This window comes from Salmo salar, chromosome 25 (genome assembly GCF_965601325.2).
Source record: "Salmo salar chromosome 25, fSalSal1, whole genome shotgun sequence".
NCBI lineage: Eukaryota > Metazoa > Chordata > Actinopteri > Salmoniformes > Salmonidae > Salmo > Salmo salar.
Genome location: NC_138315.1, coordinates 46,016,027 through 46,031,515, shown reverse-complemented (window position 1 = coordinate 46,031,515; position 15,489 = coordinate 46,016,027).

Sequence of the window (15,489 nt, the reverse complement as noted above, 5' to 3'; positions counted from 1 at the left end):
GTCAGGGCTGCAGTGGCACTACTGTCTGGTCAGGTCAGGGCTGGAGTAACACTACTGTCTGGTCAGGTCAGAGCTGGAGTAACACTGCTGTCTGGTCAGGTCAGGGCTGGAGGAAGACTACTGTCTGGTCAGGTCAGGGATGGAGTAACACTACTGTCTGGTCAGGTCAGGGCTGGAGTAACACTACTGTCTGGTCAGGTCAGGGCTGGAGTAACACTACTGTCTGGTCAGGTCAGGGCTGGAGTAACACTACTGTCTGGTCACGTCAGGTCAGGGCTGGAGTAACTCTACTGTCTGGTCAGGTCAGGGCTGGAGTAACACTACTGTCAGGTCAGGGCTGGAGTAACACTACTGTCTGGTCAGGTCAGGGCTGGAGTAACACTACTGTCTGGCCAGGTCAGGTCAGGGCTGGAGTAACACTACTGTCTGGTCAGGTCAGGGCTGGAGTAACACTGCTGTCTGGTCTGGTCAGGTCAGGGCTGGAGTAACACTACTGTCTGGTCAGGTCAGGGCTGGAGTAACACTACTGTCTGGTCAGGTCAGGGCTGGAGTAACACTACTGTCTGGTCATGTCAGGTCAGGGCTGGAGTAACACAACTGTCTGCTCAGGTCAGAGCTGGAGTAACACTACTGTCTGGTCAGGTCAGGGCTGGAGTAACACTACTGTCTGGTCAGGTCAGGGCTGGAGTAACACTACTGTCTGGTCATGTCAGGTCAGGGCTGGAGTAACACAACTGTCTGCTCAGGTCAGGGCTGGAGTAACACTACTGTCTGGTCAGGTCAGGGCTGGAGTAACACTACTGCTTTCAGGTCAGGTCAGGGCTGGAGTAACACTACTGTCTGGTCAGGTCAGGTCAGGGCTGGAGTAACACTGCTGTCTGGTCAGGTCAGGGCTGGAGTAACACTGCTGTCTGGTCAGGTCAGGGCTGGAGTAACACTACTGTCAGGTCAGGTCAGGGCTGGAGTAACACTACTGTCTGGTCAGGTCAGGGCTGGAGTAACACTACTCTCTGGTCAGGTCAGGTCAGGGCTGGAGTAACACTGCTGTCAGGTCAGGTCAGGGCTGGAGTAACACTACTGTCAGGTCAGGTCAGGGCTGGAGTAACACTTCTGTCTGGTCAGGTCAGGGCTGCAGTAACACTACTGTCTGGTCAGGTCAGGGCTGGAGTAACACTACTCTCTGGTCAGGTCAGGGCTGGAGTAACACTACTGTCTGGTCTGGTCAGGTCAGGGCTGGAATAACACTGCTGTCTAGTCAGTTCAGGGCTGGAGTAACACTACTGTCTGGTCAGGTCAGGGCTGGAGTAACACTACTGTCTGGTTAGGTCAGGTCAGGGCTGGAGTAACACTACTGTCTGGTCAGGTCAGGGCTGGAGTAACACTACTGTCTGGTCAGGTCAGGTCAGGGCTGGAGTAACACTACTGTCTGGTCAGGTCAGGTCAGGGCTGGAGTAACACTACTGTCTGGTCAGGTCAGGTCAGGGCTGGAGTAAAACTACTGTCAGGTCAGGTCAGGTCAGGGCTGGAGTAACACTACTGTCAGGTCAGGTCAGGGCTGGAGTAATACTACTGTCTGGTCAGGTCAGGTCAGGGCTGGAGTAAAACTACTGTCAGGTCAGGGCTGGAGTAACACTACTGTCTGGCCAGGTCAGGTCAGGGCTGGAGTAACACTACTGTCTGGTCAGGTCAGGGCTGGAGTAACACTGCTGTCTGGTCTGGTCAGGTCAGGGCTGGAGTAACACTACTGTCTTGTCAGGGCTGGAGTAACACTACTGTCTGGTCAGGTCAGGGCTGGAGTAACACTACTGTCTGGTCATGTCAGGTCAGGGCTGGAGTAACACAACTGTCTGCTCAGGTCAGGGCTGGAGTAACACTACTGTCTGGTCAGGTCAGGGCTGGAGTAACACTACTGCTTTCAGGTCAGGTCAGGGCTGGAGTAACACTACTGTCTGGTCAGGTCAGGTCAGGGCTTGAGTAACACTGCTGTCTGGTCAGGTCAGGGCTGGAGTAACACTGCTGTCTGGTCAGGTCAGGGCTGGAGTAACACTACTGTCAGGTCAGGTCAGGGCTGGAGTAACACTACTGTCTGGTCAGGTCAGGGCTGGAGTAAGACTACTCTCTGGTCAGGTCAGGTCAGGTCTGGAGTAACACTGCTGTCTGGTCAGGTCAGGGCTGGAGTAGCACTGCTGTCAGGTCAGGTCAGGGCTGGAGTAACACTACTGTCAGGTCAGGTCAGGGCTGGAGTAACACTTCTGTCTGGTCAGGTCAGGGCTGGAGTAACACTACTGTCTGGTCTGGTCAGGTCAGGGCTGGAATAACACTGCTGTCTAGTCAGTTCAGGGCTGGAGTAACACTACTGTCTGGTCAGGTCAGGGCTGGAGTAACACTACTGTCTGGTTAGGTCAGGTCAGGGCTGGAGTAACACTACTGTCTGGTCAGGTCAGGGCTGGAGTAACACTACTGTCTGGTCAGGTCAGGTCATGGCTGGAGTAACACTACTGTCTGGTCAGGTCAGGGCTGGAGTAACACTACTGTCTGGTCAGGTCAGGTCAGGGCTGGAGTAAAACTACTGTCAGGTCAGGTCAGGTCAGGGCTGGAGTAACACTACTGTCAGGTCAGGTCAGGGCTGGAGTAATACTACTGTCTGGTCAGGTCAGGTCAGGGCTGGAGTAAAACTACTGTCTGGTCAGGTCAGGTCAGGGCTGGAGTAACACTACTGTCTGGTCACGTCAGGTCAGGGCTGGAGTAACTCTACTGTCAGGTCAGGTCAGGGCTGGAGAAACACAACTGTCTGGTCAGGTCAGTGCTGGAGTAACACTACCGTCTGGCCAGGTCAGGTCAGGGCTGGAGTAACACTACTGCCTGGTCAGGTCAGGGCTGGAGTAACACTACTGTCTGGTCAGGTCAGGGCTGGAGTAACACTGCTGTCTGGTCTGGTCAGGTCAGGGCTGGAGTAACACTACTGTCTGGTCAGGTCAGGTCAGGGCTGGAGTAACACTACTGTCTGGTCAGGTCAGGTCAGGGATGGAGTAACACTACTGTCTGCTCAGGTCAGGGCTGGAGTAACACTACTGTCTGGTCAGGTCAGGGCTGGAGTAACACTACTGCTTTCAGGTCAGGTCAGGGCTGGAGTAACACTACTGTCTGGTCAGGTCAGGTCAGGTCAGGGCTGGAGTAACACTGCTGTCTGGTCAGGTCAGGGCTGGAGTAACACTACTGTCTGGTCAGGTCAGGTCAGGTCAGGGCTGGAGTAACACTGCTGTCTGGTCAGGTCAGGGCTGGAGTAACACTGCTGTCTGGTCAGGTCAGGGCTGGAGTAACACTACTGTCAGGTCAGGTCAGGGCTGGAGTAACACTGCTGTCTGGTCAGGTCAGGTCTGGAGTAGCACTGCTGTCAGGTCAGGTCAGGGCTGGAGTAACACTACTGTCTGGTCAGGTCAGGGCTGGAGTAACACTACTGTCTGGTCAGGTCAGGGCTGGAGTAACACTACTGTCTGGTCAGGTCAGGTCAGGGTTGGAGTAACACTACTGTCTGGTCAGGTCAGGGCTGGAGTAACACTACTGTCTGGTCAGGTCAGGTCAGGTCAGGGCTGGAGTAACACTGCTGTCTGGTCAGGTCAGGGCTGGAGTAACACTGCTGTCAGGTCAGGTCAGGGCTGGAGTAACACTGCTGTCAGGTCAGGTCAGGGCTGGAGTAACACTACTGTCAGGTCAGGTCAGGGCTGGAGTAACTCTACTGTCTGATCAGGTCAGGGCTGGAGTAACACTACTGTCAGGTCAGGTCAGGGCTGGAGTAACACTACTGTCTGGTCAGGTCAGGGCTGCAGTGGCACTACTGTCTGGTCAGGTCAGGGCTGGAGTAACACTACTGTCTGGTCAGGTCAGGGCTGCAGTGGCACTACTGTCTGGTCAGGTCAGGGCTGGAGTAACACTACTGTCTGGTCAGGTCAGAGCTGGAGTAACACTGCTGTCTGGTCAGGTCAGGGCTGGAGGAAGACTACTGTCTGGTCAGGTCAGGGATGGATTAACACTACTGTCTGGTCAGGTCAGGGCTGGAGTAACACTACTGTCTGGTCAGGTCAGGGCTGGAGTAACACTACTGTCTGGTCAGGTCAGGGCTGGAGTAACACTACTGTCTGGTCAGGTCAGGTCAGGGCTGGAGTAACACTACTGTCTGGTCAGGTCAGGTCAGGGCTGGAGTAAAACTACTGTCAGATCAGGTCAGGTCAGGGCTGGAGTAACACTACTGTCAGGTCAGGTCAGGGCTGGAGTAATACTACTGTCTGGTCAGGTCAGGTCAGGGCTGGAGTAACACTACTGTCTGGTCACGTCAGGTCAGGGCTGGAGTAACTCTACTGTCAGGTCAGGTCAGGGCTGGAGTAACACTACTGTCTGGTCAGGTCAGGGCTGGAGTAACACTACTGTCTGGTCAGGTCAGGGCTGGAGTAACACTACTGTCAGGTCAGGTCAGGGCTGGAGTAACACGACTGTCTGGTCAGGTCAGGGCTGGAGTAACACTACCGTCTGGCCAGGTCAGGTCAGGGCTGGAGTAACACTACTGCCTGGTCAGGTCAGGGCTGGAGTAACACTACTGTCTGGTCAGGTCAGGGCTGGAGTAACACTGCTGTCTGGTCTGGTCAGGTCAGGGCTGGAGTAACACTACTGTCTGGTCAGGTCAGGTCAGGGCTGGAGTAACACTACTGTCCGGTCAGGTCAGGTCAGGTCAAGGCTGGAGTAACACTACTGTCTGCTCAGGTCAGGGCTGGAGTAACACTACTGTCTGGTCAGGTCAGGGCTGGAGTAACACTACTGCTTTCAGGTCAGGTCAGGGCTGGAGTAACACTACTGTCTGGTCAGGTCAGGACTGGAGTAACACGACTGTCTGGTCACGTCAGGGCTGGAGTAACACTACTGTCAGGTCAGGTCAGGGCTGGAGTAATACTACTGTCTGGTCAGGTCAGGGCTGGAGTAACACTACTGTCTGGCAAGGTCAGGTCAGGGCTGGAGTAACACTACTGTCTGGTCAGGTCAGGGCTGGAGTAACACTACTGTCTGGTCAGGTCAGGGCTGGAGTAACACTGCTGTCTGGTCTGGTCAGGTCAGGGCTGGAGTAACACTGCTGTCTGGTCAGGTCAGGGCTGGAGTAACACTGCTGTCTGGTAAGGTCAGGGCTGGAGTAACACTACTGTCAGGTCAGGTCAGGGCTGGAGTAACACTACTGTCTGGTCAGGTCAGGGCTGGAGTAACACTACTCTCTGGTCAGGTCAGGTCAGGGCTGGAGTAACACTGCTGTCTGGTCAGGTCAGGGCTGGAGTAGCACTGCTGTCAGGTCAGGTCAGGGCTGGAGTAACACTACTGTCAGGTCAGGTCAGGGCTGGAGTAACACTTCTGTCTGGTCAGGTCAGGGCTGCAGTAACACTACTGTCTGGTCAGGTCAGGGCTGGAGTAACACTACTCTCTGGTCAGGTCAGGGCTGGAGTAACACTACTGTCTGGTCTGGTCAGGTCAGGGCTGGAATAACACTGCTGTCTAGTCAGTTCAGGGCTGGACTAACACTACTGTCTGGTCAGGTCAGGGCTGGAGTAACACTACTGTCTGGTTAGGTCAGGTCAGGGCTGGAGTAACACTACTGTCTGGTCAGGTCAGGGCTGGAGTAACACTACTGTCTGGTCAGGTCAGGTCAGGGCTGGAGTAACACTAATGTCTGGTCAGGTCAGGTCAGGGCTGGAGTAACACTACTGTCTGGTCAGGTCAGGTCAGGGCTGGAGTAAAACTACTGTCAGGTCAGGTCAGGTCAGGGCTGGAGTAACACTACTGTCAGGTCAGGGCTGGAGTAATACTACTGTCTGGTCAGGTCAGGTCAGGGCTGGAGTAACACTACTGTCTGGTCACGTCAGGTCAGGGCTGGAGTAACTCTACTGTCAGGGCAGGTAAGGGCTGGAGTAACACTACTGTCTGGTCAGGTCAGGGCTGGAGTAACACTACTGTCTGGTCAGGTCAGGGCTGGAGTAACACTACTGTCAGGTCAGGTCACGGCTGGAGTAACACGACTGTCTGGTCAGGTCAGGGCTGGAGTAACACTACCGTCTGGCCAGGTCAGGTCAGGGCTGGAGTAACACTACTGCCTGGTCAGGTCAGGGCTGGAGTAACACTACTGTCTGGTCAGGTCAGGGCTGGAGTAACACTGCTGTCTGGTCTGGTCAGGTCAGGGCTGGAGTAACACTACTGTCTGGTCAGGTCAGGTCAGGGCTGGAGTAACACTACTGTCTGGTCAGGTCAGGTCAGGGCTGGAGTAACACTACTGTCTGCTCAGGTCAGGGCTGGAGTAACACTACTGTCTGGTCAGGTCAGGGCTGGAGTAACACTACTGCTTTCAGGTCAGGTCAGGGCTGGAGTAACACTACTGTCTGGTCAGGTCAGGTCAGGTCAGGGCTGGAGTAACACTGCTGTCTGGTCAGGTCAGGGCTGGAGTAACACTACTGTCTGGTCAGGTCAGGTCAGGTCAGGGCTGGAGTAACACTGCTGTCTGGTCAGGTCAGGGCTGGAGTAACACTGCTGTCTGGTCAGGTCAGGGCTGGAGTAACACTACTGTCAGGTCAGGTCAGGGCTGGAGTAACACTGCTGTCTGGTCAGGTCAGGGCTGGAGTAGCACTGCTGTCAGGTCAGGTCAGGGCTGGAGTAACACTACTGTCAGGTCGGGTCAGGGCTGGAGTAACACTACTGTCTGGTCGGGTAAGGGCTGCAGTAACACTACTGTCTGGTCAGGTCAGGGCTGGAGTAACTCTACTGTCAGGTCAGGTCAGGGCTGGAGTAACACTACAGTCTGGTCAGGTCAGGGCTGGAGTAACACTACTGTCTGGTCAGGTCAGGGCTGGAGTAACACTGCTGTCTGGTCAGGTCAGGTCAGGGCTGGAGTAACACTACTGTCTGGTCAGGTCAGGGCTGGAGTAACACTGCTGTCTGGTCAGGTCAGGGCTGGAGTAACACTACTGTCAGGTCAGGTCAGGGCTGGAGTAACACTACCGTCTGGTCAGGTCAGGGCTGGAGTAACACTACTGTCTGGTCAGGTCAGGTCAGGTCAGGGCTGGAGTAACACTGCTGTCTGGTCAGGTCAGGGCTGGAGTAACACTGCTGTCAGGTCAGGTCAGGGCTGGAGTAACACTACTGTCAGGTCAGGTCAGGGCTGGAGTAACACTACTGTCTGATCAGGTCAGGGCTGGAGTAACACTACTGTCAGGTCAGGTCAGGGCTGGAGTAACACTACTGTCTGGTCAGGTCAGGGCAGCAGTGGCACTACTGTCTGGTCAGGTCAGGGCTGGAGTAACACTACTGTCTGGTCAGGTCAGAGCTGGAGTAACACTACTGTCTGGTCAGGTCAGGGCTGGAGGAAGACTACTGTCTGGTCAGGTCAGGGATGGAGTAACACTACTGTCTGGTCAGGTCAGGTTAGGGCTGGAGTAACACTACTGTCAGGTCAGGTCAGGGCTGGAGTAACACTACTGTCTGGTCAGGTCAGGGCTGGAGTAACACTACTGTCTGGTCAGGTCAGGGCTGGAGTAACACTACTGTCTGGTCTGGTCAGGTCAGGGCTGGAGTAACACTGCTGTCAGGTCAGGTCAGGTCAGGTCAGGGCTGGAGTAACACTACTGTCTGGTCACCTCAGGGCTGGAGTAAAACTACTGTCTGGTCAGGTCAGGGCTGGAGTAACACTGCTGTCTGGCCAGGTCAGGTCAGGGCTGGAGTAACACTCCTGTCTGGTCAGGTCAGGTCAGGGCTGGAGTAACACTACTGTCTGGTCACGTCAGGTCAGGGCTGGAGTAACACTAGTGTCAGGTCAGGTCAGGAATGGAGTAACACTACTGTCTGGTCAGGTCAGGGCTGGAGTAACACTACTGTCTGGTCAGGTCAGGGCTGGAGTAACACTACTGTCAGGTCAGGTCAGGGCTGGAGTAACACTACTGTCTGGTCAGGTCAGGACTGGAGTAACACGACTGTCTGGTCACGTCAGGGCTGGAGTAACACTACTGTCAGGTCAGGTCAGGGCTGGAGTAATACTACTGTCTGGTCAGGTCAGGGCTGGAGTAACACTACTGTCTGGCAAGGTCAGGTCAGGGCTGGAGTAACACTACTGTCTGGTCAGGTCAGGGCTGGAGTAACACTGCTGTCTGGTCTGGTCAGGTCAGGGCTGGAGTAACACTACTGTCTGGTCAGGTCAGGGCTGGAGTAACACTACTGTCTGGTCAGGTGTCAGGTCAGGGCTGGAGTAACACTACTGTCTGGTCAGGTCAGGGCTGGAGAAACACTACTGTCTGGTCAGGTGTCAGGTCAGGGCTGGAGTAACACTACTGTCTGGTCATGTCAGGTCAGGGCTGGAGTAACACTGCTGTCTGGTCAGGTCAGGGCTGGAGTAACACTACTGTCTGGTCAGGTCAGGGCTGGAGTAACACTTCTGTCTGGTCAGGTCAGGTCAGGGCTGGAGTAACACTGCTGTCTGGTCAGGTCAGGGCTGGAGTAACACTACTGTCTGGTCATGTCAGGTCAGGGCTGGAGTAACACAACTGTCTGCTCAGGTCAGGGCTGGAGTAACACTACTGTCTGGTCAGGTCAGGGCTGGAGTAACACTACTGCTTTCAGGTCAGGTCAGGGCTGGAGTAACACTACTGTCTGGTCAGGTCAGGTCAGGGCTGGAGTAACACTGCTGTCTGGTCAGGTCAGGGCTGGAGTAACACTGCTGTCAGGTCAGGTCAGGGCTGGAGTAACACTACTGTCAGGTCAGGTCAGGGCTGGAGTAACACTACTGTCTGGTCAGGTCAGGGCTGGAGTAACACTACTCTCTGGTCAGGTCAGGTCAGGTCTGGAGTAACACTGCTGTCTGGTCAGGTCAGGGCTGGAGTAGCAATGCTGTCAGGTCAGGTCAGGGCTGGAGTAACACTACCGTCAGGTCAGGTCAGGGCTGGAGTAACACTACTGTCTGGTCAGGTCAGGGCTGCAGTAACACTACTGTCTGGTCAGGTCAGGGCTGGAGTAACACTACTCTCTGGTCAGGTCAGGGCTGGAGTAACACTACTGTCTGGTCTGGTCAGGTCAGGGCTGGAATAACACTGCTGTCTAGTCAGTTCAGGGCTGGAGTAACACTACTGTCTGGTCAGGTCAGGGCTGGAGTAACACTACTGTCTGGTCAGGTCAGGTCAGGGCTGGAGTAACACTACTGTCTGGTCAGGTCAGGTCAGGGCTGGAGTAACACTACTGTCTGGTCAGGTCAGGGCTGGAGTAACACTACTGTCTGGTCAGGTCAGGTCAGAGCTGGAGTAACACTACTGTCTGGTCAGGTCAGGGCTGGAGTAACACTACTGTCTGGTCAGGTCAGGTCAGGGCTGGAGTAAAACTACTGTCAGGTCAGGTCAGGTCAGGGCTGGAGTAACACTACTGTCAGGTCAGGTCAGGGCTGGAGTAATACTACTGTCTGGTCAGGTCAGGTCAGGGCTGGAGTAAAACTACTGTCTGGTCAGGTCAGGTCAGGGCTGGAGTAACACTACTGTCTGGTCACGTCAGGTCAGGACTGGAGTAACTCTACTGTCAGGTCAGGTCAGGGCTGGAGTAACACTACTGTCTGGTCAGGTCAGGGCTGGAGTAACACTACTGTCTGGTCAGGTCAGGGCTGGAGTAACACTACTGTCAGGTCAGGTCAGGGCTGGAGTAACACGACTGTCTGGTCAGGTCAGGGCTGGAGTAACACTACCGTCTGGCCAGGTCAGGTCAGGGCTGGAGTAACACTACTGCCTGGTCAGGTCAGGGCTGGAGTAACACTACTGTCTGGTCAGGTCAGGGCTGGAGTAACACTGCTGTCTGGTCTGGTCAGGTCAGGGCTGGAGTAACACTACTTTCAGGTCAGGTCAGGTCAGGGCTGGAGTAACACTACTGTCTGGTCAGGTCAGGTCAGGGCTGGAGTAACACTACTGTCTGCTCAGGTCAGGGCTGGAGTAACACTACTGTCTGGTCAGGTCAGGGCTGGAGTAACACTACTGCTTTCAGGTCAGGTCAGGGCTGGAGTAACACTACTGTCTGGTCAGGTCAGGTCAGGTCAGGGCTGGAGTAACACTGCTGTCTGGTCAGGTCAGGGCTGGAGTAACACTACTGTCTGGTCAGGTCAGGTCAGGTCAGGGCTGGAGTACCACTGCTGTCTGGTCAGGTCAGGGCTGGAGTAACACTGCTGTCTGGTCAGGTCAGGGCTGGAGTAACACTACTGTCAGGTCAGGTCAGGGCTGGAGTAGCACTGCTGTCTGGTCAGGTCAGGGCTGGAGTAGCACTGCTGTCAGGTCAGGTCAGGGCTGGAGTAACACTACTGTCAGGTCAGGTCAGGGCTGGAGTAACACTACTGTCTGGTCGGGTCAGGGCTGCAGTAACACTACTGTCTGGTCAGGTCAGGGCTGGAGTAACTCTACTGTCAGGTCAGGTCAGGGCTGGAGTAACACTACTGTCTGGTCAGGTCAGGGCTGGAGTAACACTACTGTCTGGTCAGGTCAGGGCTGGAGTAACACTACTGTCAGGTCAGGTCAGGGCTGGAGTAATACTACTGTCTGGTCAGGTCAGGTCAGGGCTGGAGTAAAACTACTGTCTGGTCAGGTCAGGTCAGGGCTGGAGTAACACTACTGTCTGGTCACGTCAGGTCAGGACTGGAGTAACTCTACTGTCAGGTCAGGTCAGGGCTGGAGTAACACTACTGTCTGGTCAGGTCAGGGCTGGAGTAACACTACTGTCTGGTCAGGTCAGGGCTGGAGTAACACTACTGTCAGGTCAGGTCAGGGCTGGAGTAACACGACTGTCTGGTCAGGTCAGGGCTGGAGTAACACTACCGTCTGGCCAGGTCAGGTCAGGGCTGGAGTAACACTACTGCCTGGTCAGGTCAGGGCTGGAGTAACACTACTGTCTGGTCAGGTCAGGGCTGGAGTAACACTGCTGTCTGGTCTGGTCAGGTCAGGGCTGGAGTAACACTACTTTCAGGTCAGGTCAGGTCTGGAGTAACACTACTGTCTGGTCAGGTCAGGTCAGGGCTGGAGTAACACTACTGTCTGCTCAGGTCAGGGCTGGAGTAACACTACTGTCTGGTCAGGTCAGGGCTGGAGTAACACTACTGCTTTCAGGTCAGGTCAGGGCTGGAGTAACACTACTGTCTGGTCAGGTCAGGTCAGGTCAGGGCTGGAGTAACACTGCTGTCTGGTCAGGTCAGGGCTGGAGTAACACTACTGTCTGGTCAGGTCAGGTCAGGTCAGGGCTGGAGTACCACTGCTGTCTGGTCAGGTCAGGGCTGGAGTAACACTGCTGTCTGGTCAGGTCAGGGCTGGAGTAACACTACTGTCAGGTCAGGTCAGGGCTGGAGTAACACTGCTGTCTGGTCAGGTCAGGGCTGGAGTAGCACTGCTGTCAGGTCAGGTCAGGGCTGGAGTAACACTACTGTCAGGTCAGGTCAGGGCTGGAGTAACACTACTGTCTGGTCGGGTCAGGGCTGCAGTAACACTACTGTCTGGTCAGGTCAGGGCTGGAGTAACACTACTGTCTGGTCAGGTCAGGGCTGGAGTAACACTACTGTCTGGTCAGGTCAGGGCTGGAGTAACACTGCTGTCTGGTCAGGTCAGGTCAGAGCTGGAGTAACACTACTGTCTGGTCAGGTCAGGGCTGGAGTAACACTGCTGTCTGGTCAGGTCAGGGTTGGAGTAACACTACTGTCAGGTCAGGTCAGGGCTGGAGTAACACTACCGTCTGGTCAGGTCAGGGCTGGAGTAACACTACTGATGTGGTCAGGTCAGGTCAGGTCAGGGATGGAGTAACACTACTGTCTGGTCAGGTCAGGGCTGGAGTAACACTGCTGTCAGGTCTGGTCAGGGCTGGAGTAACACTACTGTCAGGTCAGGTCAGGGCTGGAGTAACACTACTGTCTGATCAGGTCAGGGCTGGAGTAACACTACTGTCAGGTCAGGTCAGGGCTGGAGTAACACTACTGTCTGGTCAGGTCAGGGCTGCAGTGGCACTACTGTCTGGTCAGGTCAGGGCTGGAGTAACACTGCTGTCTGGTCAGGTCAGAGCTGGAGTAACACTGCTGTCTGGTCAGGTCAGGGCTGGAGGAAGACTACTGTCTAGTCAGGTCAGGGATGGAGTAACACTACTGTCTGGTCAGGTTAGGGCTGGAGTAACACTACTGTCTGGTCAGGTCAGGGCTGGAGTAACACTACTGTCTGGTCAGGTCAGGGCTGGAGTAACACTACTGTCTGGTCAGGTCAGGGCTGGAGTAACACTACTGTCTGGTCGGGTCAGGGCTGCAGTAACACTACTGTCTGGTCAGGTCAGGGCTGGAGTAACTCTACTGTCAGGTCAGGTCAGGGCTGGAGTAACACTACTGTCTGGTCAGGTCAGGGCTGGAGTAACACTACTGTCTGGTCAGGTCAGGGCTGGAGTAACACTACTGTCTGCTCAGGTCAGGGCTGGAATAACACTACTGTCTGGTCAGGTCAAGGCTGGAGTAACACTACTGCTTTCAGGTCAGGTCAGGGCTGGAGTAACACTACTGTCTGGTCAGGTCAGGTCAGGTCAGGGCTGGAGTAACACTGCTGTCTGGTCAGGTCAGGGCTGGAGTAACACTACTGTCTGGTCAGGTCAGGTCAGGTCAGGGCTGGAGTAACACTGCTGTCTGGTCAGGTCAGGGCTGGAGTAACACTGCTGTCTGGTCAGGTCAGGGCTGGAGTAACACTACTGTCAGGTCAGGTCAGGGCTGGAGTAACACTGCTGTCTGGTCAGGTCAGGGCTGGAGTAGCACTGCTGTCAGGTCAGGTCAGGGCTGAAGTAACACTACTGTCAGGTCAGGTCAGGGCTGGAGTAACACTACTGTCTGGTCGGGTCAGGGCTGCAGTAACACTACTGTCTGGTCAGGTCAGGGCTGGAGTAACTCTACTGTCAGGTCAGGTCAGGGCTGGAGTAACACTACTGTCTGGTCAGGTCAGGGCTGGAGTAACACTACTGTCTGGTCAGGTCAGGGCTGGAGTAACACTACTGTCTGGTCAGGTCAGGGCTGGAGTAACACTGCTGTCTGGTCAGGTCAGGTCAGAGCTGGAGTAACACTACTGTCTGGTCAGGTCAGGGCTGGAGTAACACTGCTGTCTGGTCAGGTCAGGGCTGGAGTAACACTACTGTCAGGTCAGGTCAGGGCTGGAGTAACACTACCGTCTGGTCAGGTCAGGGCTGGAGTAACACTACTGATGTGGTCAGGTCAGGTCAGGTCAGGGATGGAGTAACACTACTGTCTGGTCAGGTCAGGGCTGGAGTAACACTGCTGTCAGGTCTGGTCAGGGCTGGAGTAACACTACTGTCAGGTCAGGTCAGGGCTGGAGTAACACTACTGTCTGATCAGGTCAGGGCTGGAGTAACACTACTGTCAGGTCAGGTCAGGGCTGGAGTAACACTACTGTCTGGTCAGGTCAGGGCTGCAGTGGCACTACTGTCTGGTCAGGTCAGGGCTGGAGTAACACTACTGTCTGGTCAGGTCAGAGCTGGAGTAACACTGCTGTCTGGTCAGGTCAGGGCTGGAGGAAGACTACTGTCTAGTCAGGTCAGGGATGGAGTAACACTACTGTCTGGTCAGGTCAGGGCTGGAGTAACACTACTGTCTGGTCTGGTCAGGTCAGGGCTGGAGTAACACTGCTGTCAGGTCAGGTCAGGTCAGGGCTGGAGTAACACTACTGTCTGGTCAGGTCAGGTCAGGGCTGGAGTAACACTAGTGTCAGGTCAAGTCAGGGCTGGAGTAACACTACTGTCTGGTCACGTCAGGTCAGGGCTGGAGTAACACTAGTGTCAGGTCAGGTCAGGGCTGGAGTAACACTACTGTCTGGTCAGGTCAGGGCTGGAGTAACACTACTGTCTGGTCAGGTCAGGGCTGGAGTAACACTACTGCTTTCAGGTCAGGTCAGGGCTGGAGTAACACTACTGTCTGGTCAGGTCAGGTCAGGTCAGCGCTGGAGTAACACTGCTGTCTGGTCAGGTCAGGGCTGGAGTAACACTACTGTCTGGTCAGGTCAGGTCAGGTCAGGGCTGGAGTAACACTGCTGTCTGGTCAGGTCAGGGCTGGAGTAACACTGCTGTCTGGTCAGGTCAGGGCTGGAGTAACACTACTGTCAGGTCAGGTCAGGGCTGAAGTAACACTGCTGTCTGGTCAGGTCAGGGCTGGAGTAGCACTGCTGTCAGGTCAGGTCAGGGCTGGAGTAACACTACTGTCAGGTCAGGTCAGGGCTGGAGTAACACTACTGTCTGGTCGGGTCAGGGCTGCAGTAACACTACTGTCTGGTCAGGTCAGGGCTGGAGTAACTCTACTGTCAGGTCAGGTCAGGGCTGGAGTAACACTACTGTCTGGTCAGGTCAGGGCTGGAGTAACACTACTGTCTGGTCAGGTCAGGGCTGGAGTAACACTACTGTCTGGTCAGGTCAGGGTTGGAGTAACACTGCTGTCTGGTCTGGTCAGGTCATTTCAGGGCTGGAGTAACACTACTGTCTGGTCAGGTCAGGGCTGGAGTAACACTGCTGTCTGGTCAGGTCAGGGCTGGAGTAACACTACTGTCAGGTCAGGTCAGGGCTGGAGTAACACTACCGTCTGGTCAGGTCAGGGCTGGAGTAACACTACTGTCTGTTCAGGTCAGGTCAGGGCTGGAGTAACACTGCTGTCTGGTCAGGTCAGGGCTGGAGTAACACTGCTGTCAGGTCAGGTCAGGGCTGGAGTAACACTACTGTCAGGTCAGGTCAGGGCTGGAGTAACACTACTGTCTGATCAGGTCAGGGCTGGAGTAACACTACTGTCAGGTCAGGTCAGGGCTGGAGTAAAACTACTGTCTGGTCAGGTCAGGGCTGCAGTGGCACTACTGTCTGGTCAGGTCAGGGCTGGAGTAACACTACTGTCTGGTCAGGTCAGAGCTGGAGTAACACTGCTGTCTGGTCAGGTCAGGGCTGGAGGAAGACTACTGTCTGGTCAAGTCAGGGATGGAGTAACACTACTGTCTGGTCAGGTTAGGGCTGGAGTAACACTACTGTCTGGTCAGGTCAGGGCTGGAGTAACACTACTGTCTGGTCAGGTCAGGGCTGGAGTAACACTACTGTCTGGTCAGGTCAGGGCTGGAGTAACACTACTGTCTGGTCTGGTCAGGTCAGCGCTGGAGTAACACTGCTGTCAGGTCAGGTCAGGTCAGGGCTGGAGTAACACTACTGTCTGGTCACCTCAGGGCTGGAGTAAAACTACTGTCTGGTCAGGTCAGGGCTGGAGTAACACTACTGTCTGGTCAGGTCAGGTCAGGGCTGGAGTAACACTACTGTCTGGTCAGGTCAGGTCAGGGCTGGAGTAACACTACTGTCTGGTCATGTCAGGTCAGGGCTGGAGTAACACTAGTGTCAGGCCAGGTCAGGGCTGGAGTAACACTACTGTCTGGTCAGGTCAGGGCTGGAGTAACACTACTGTCA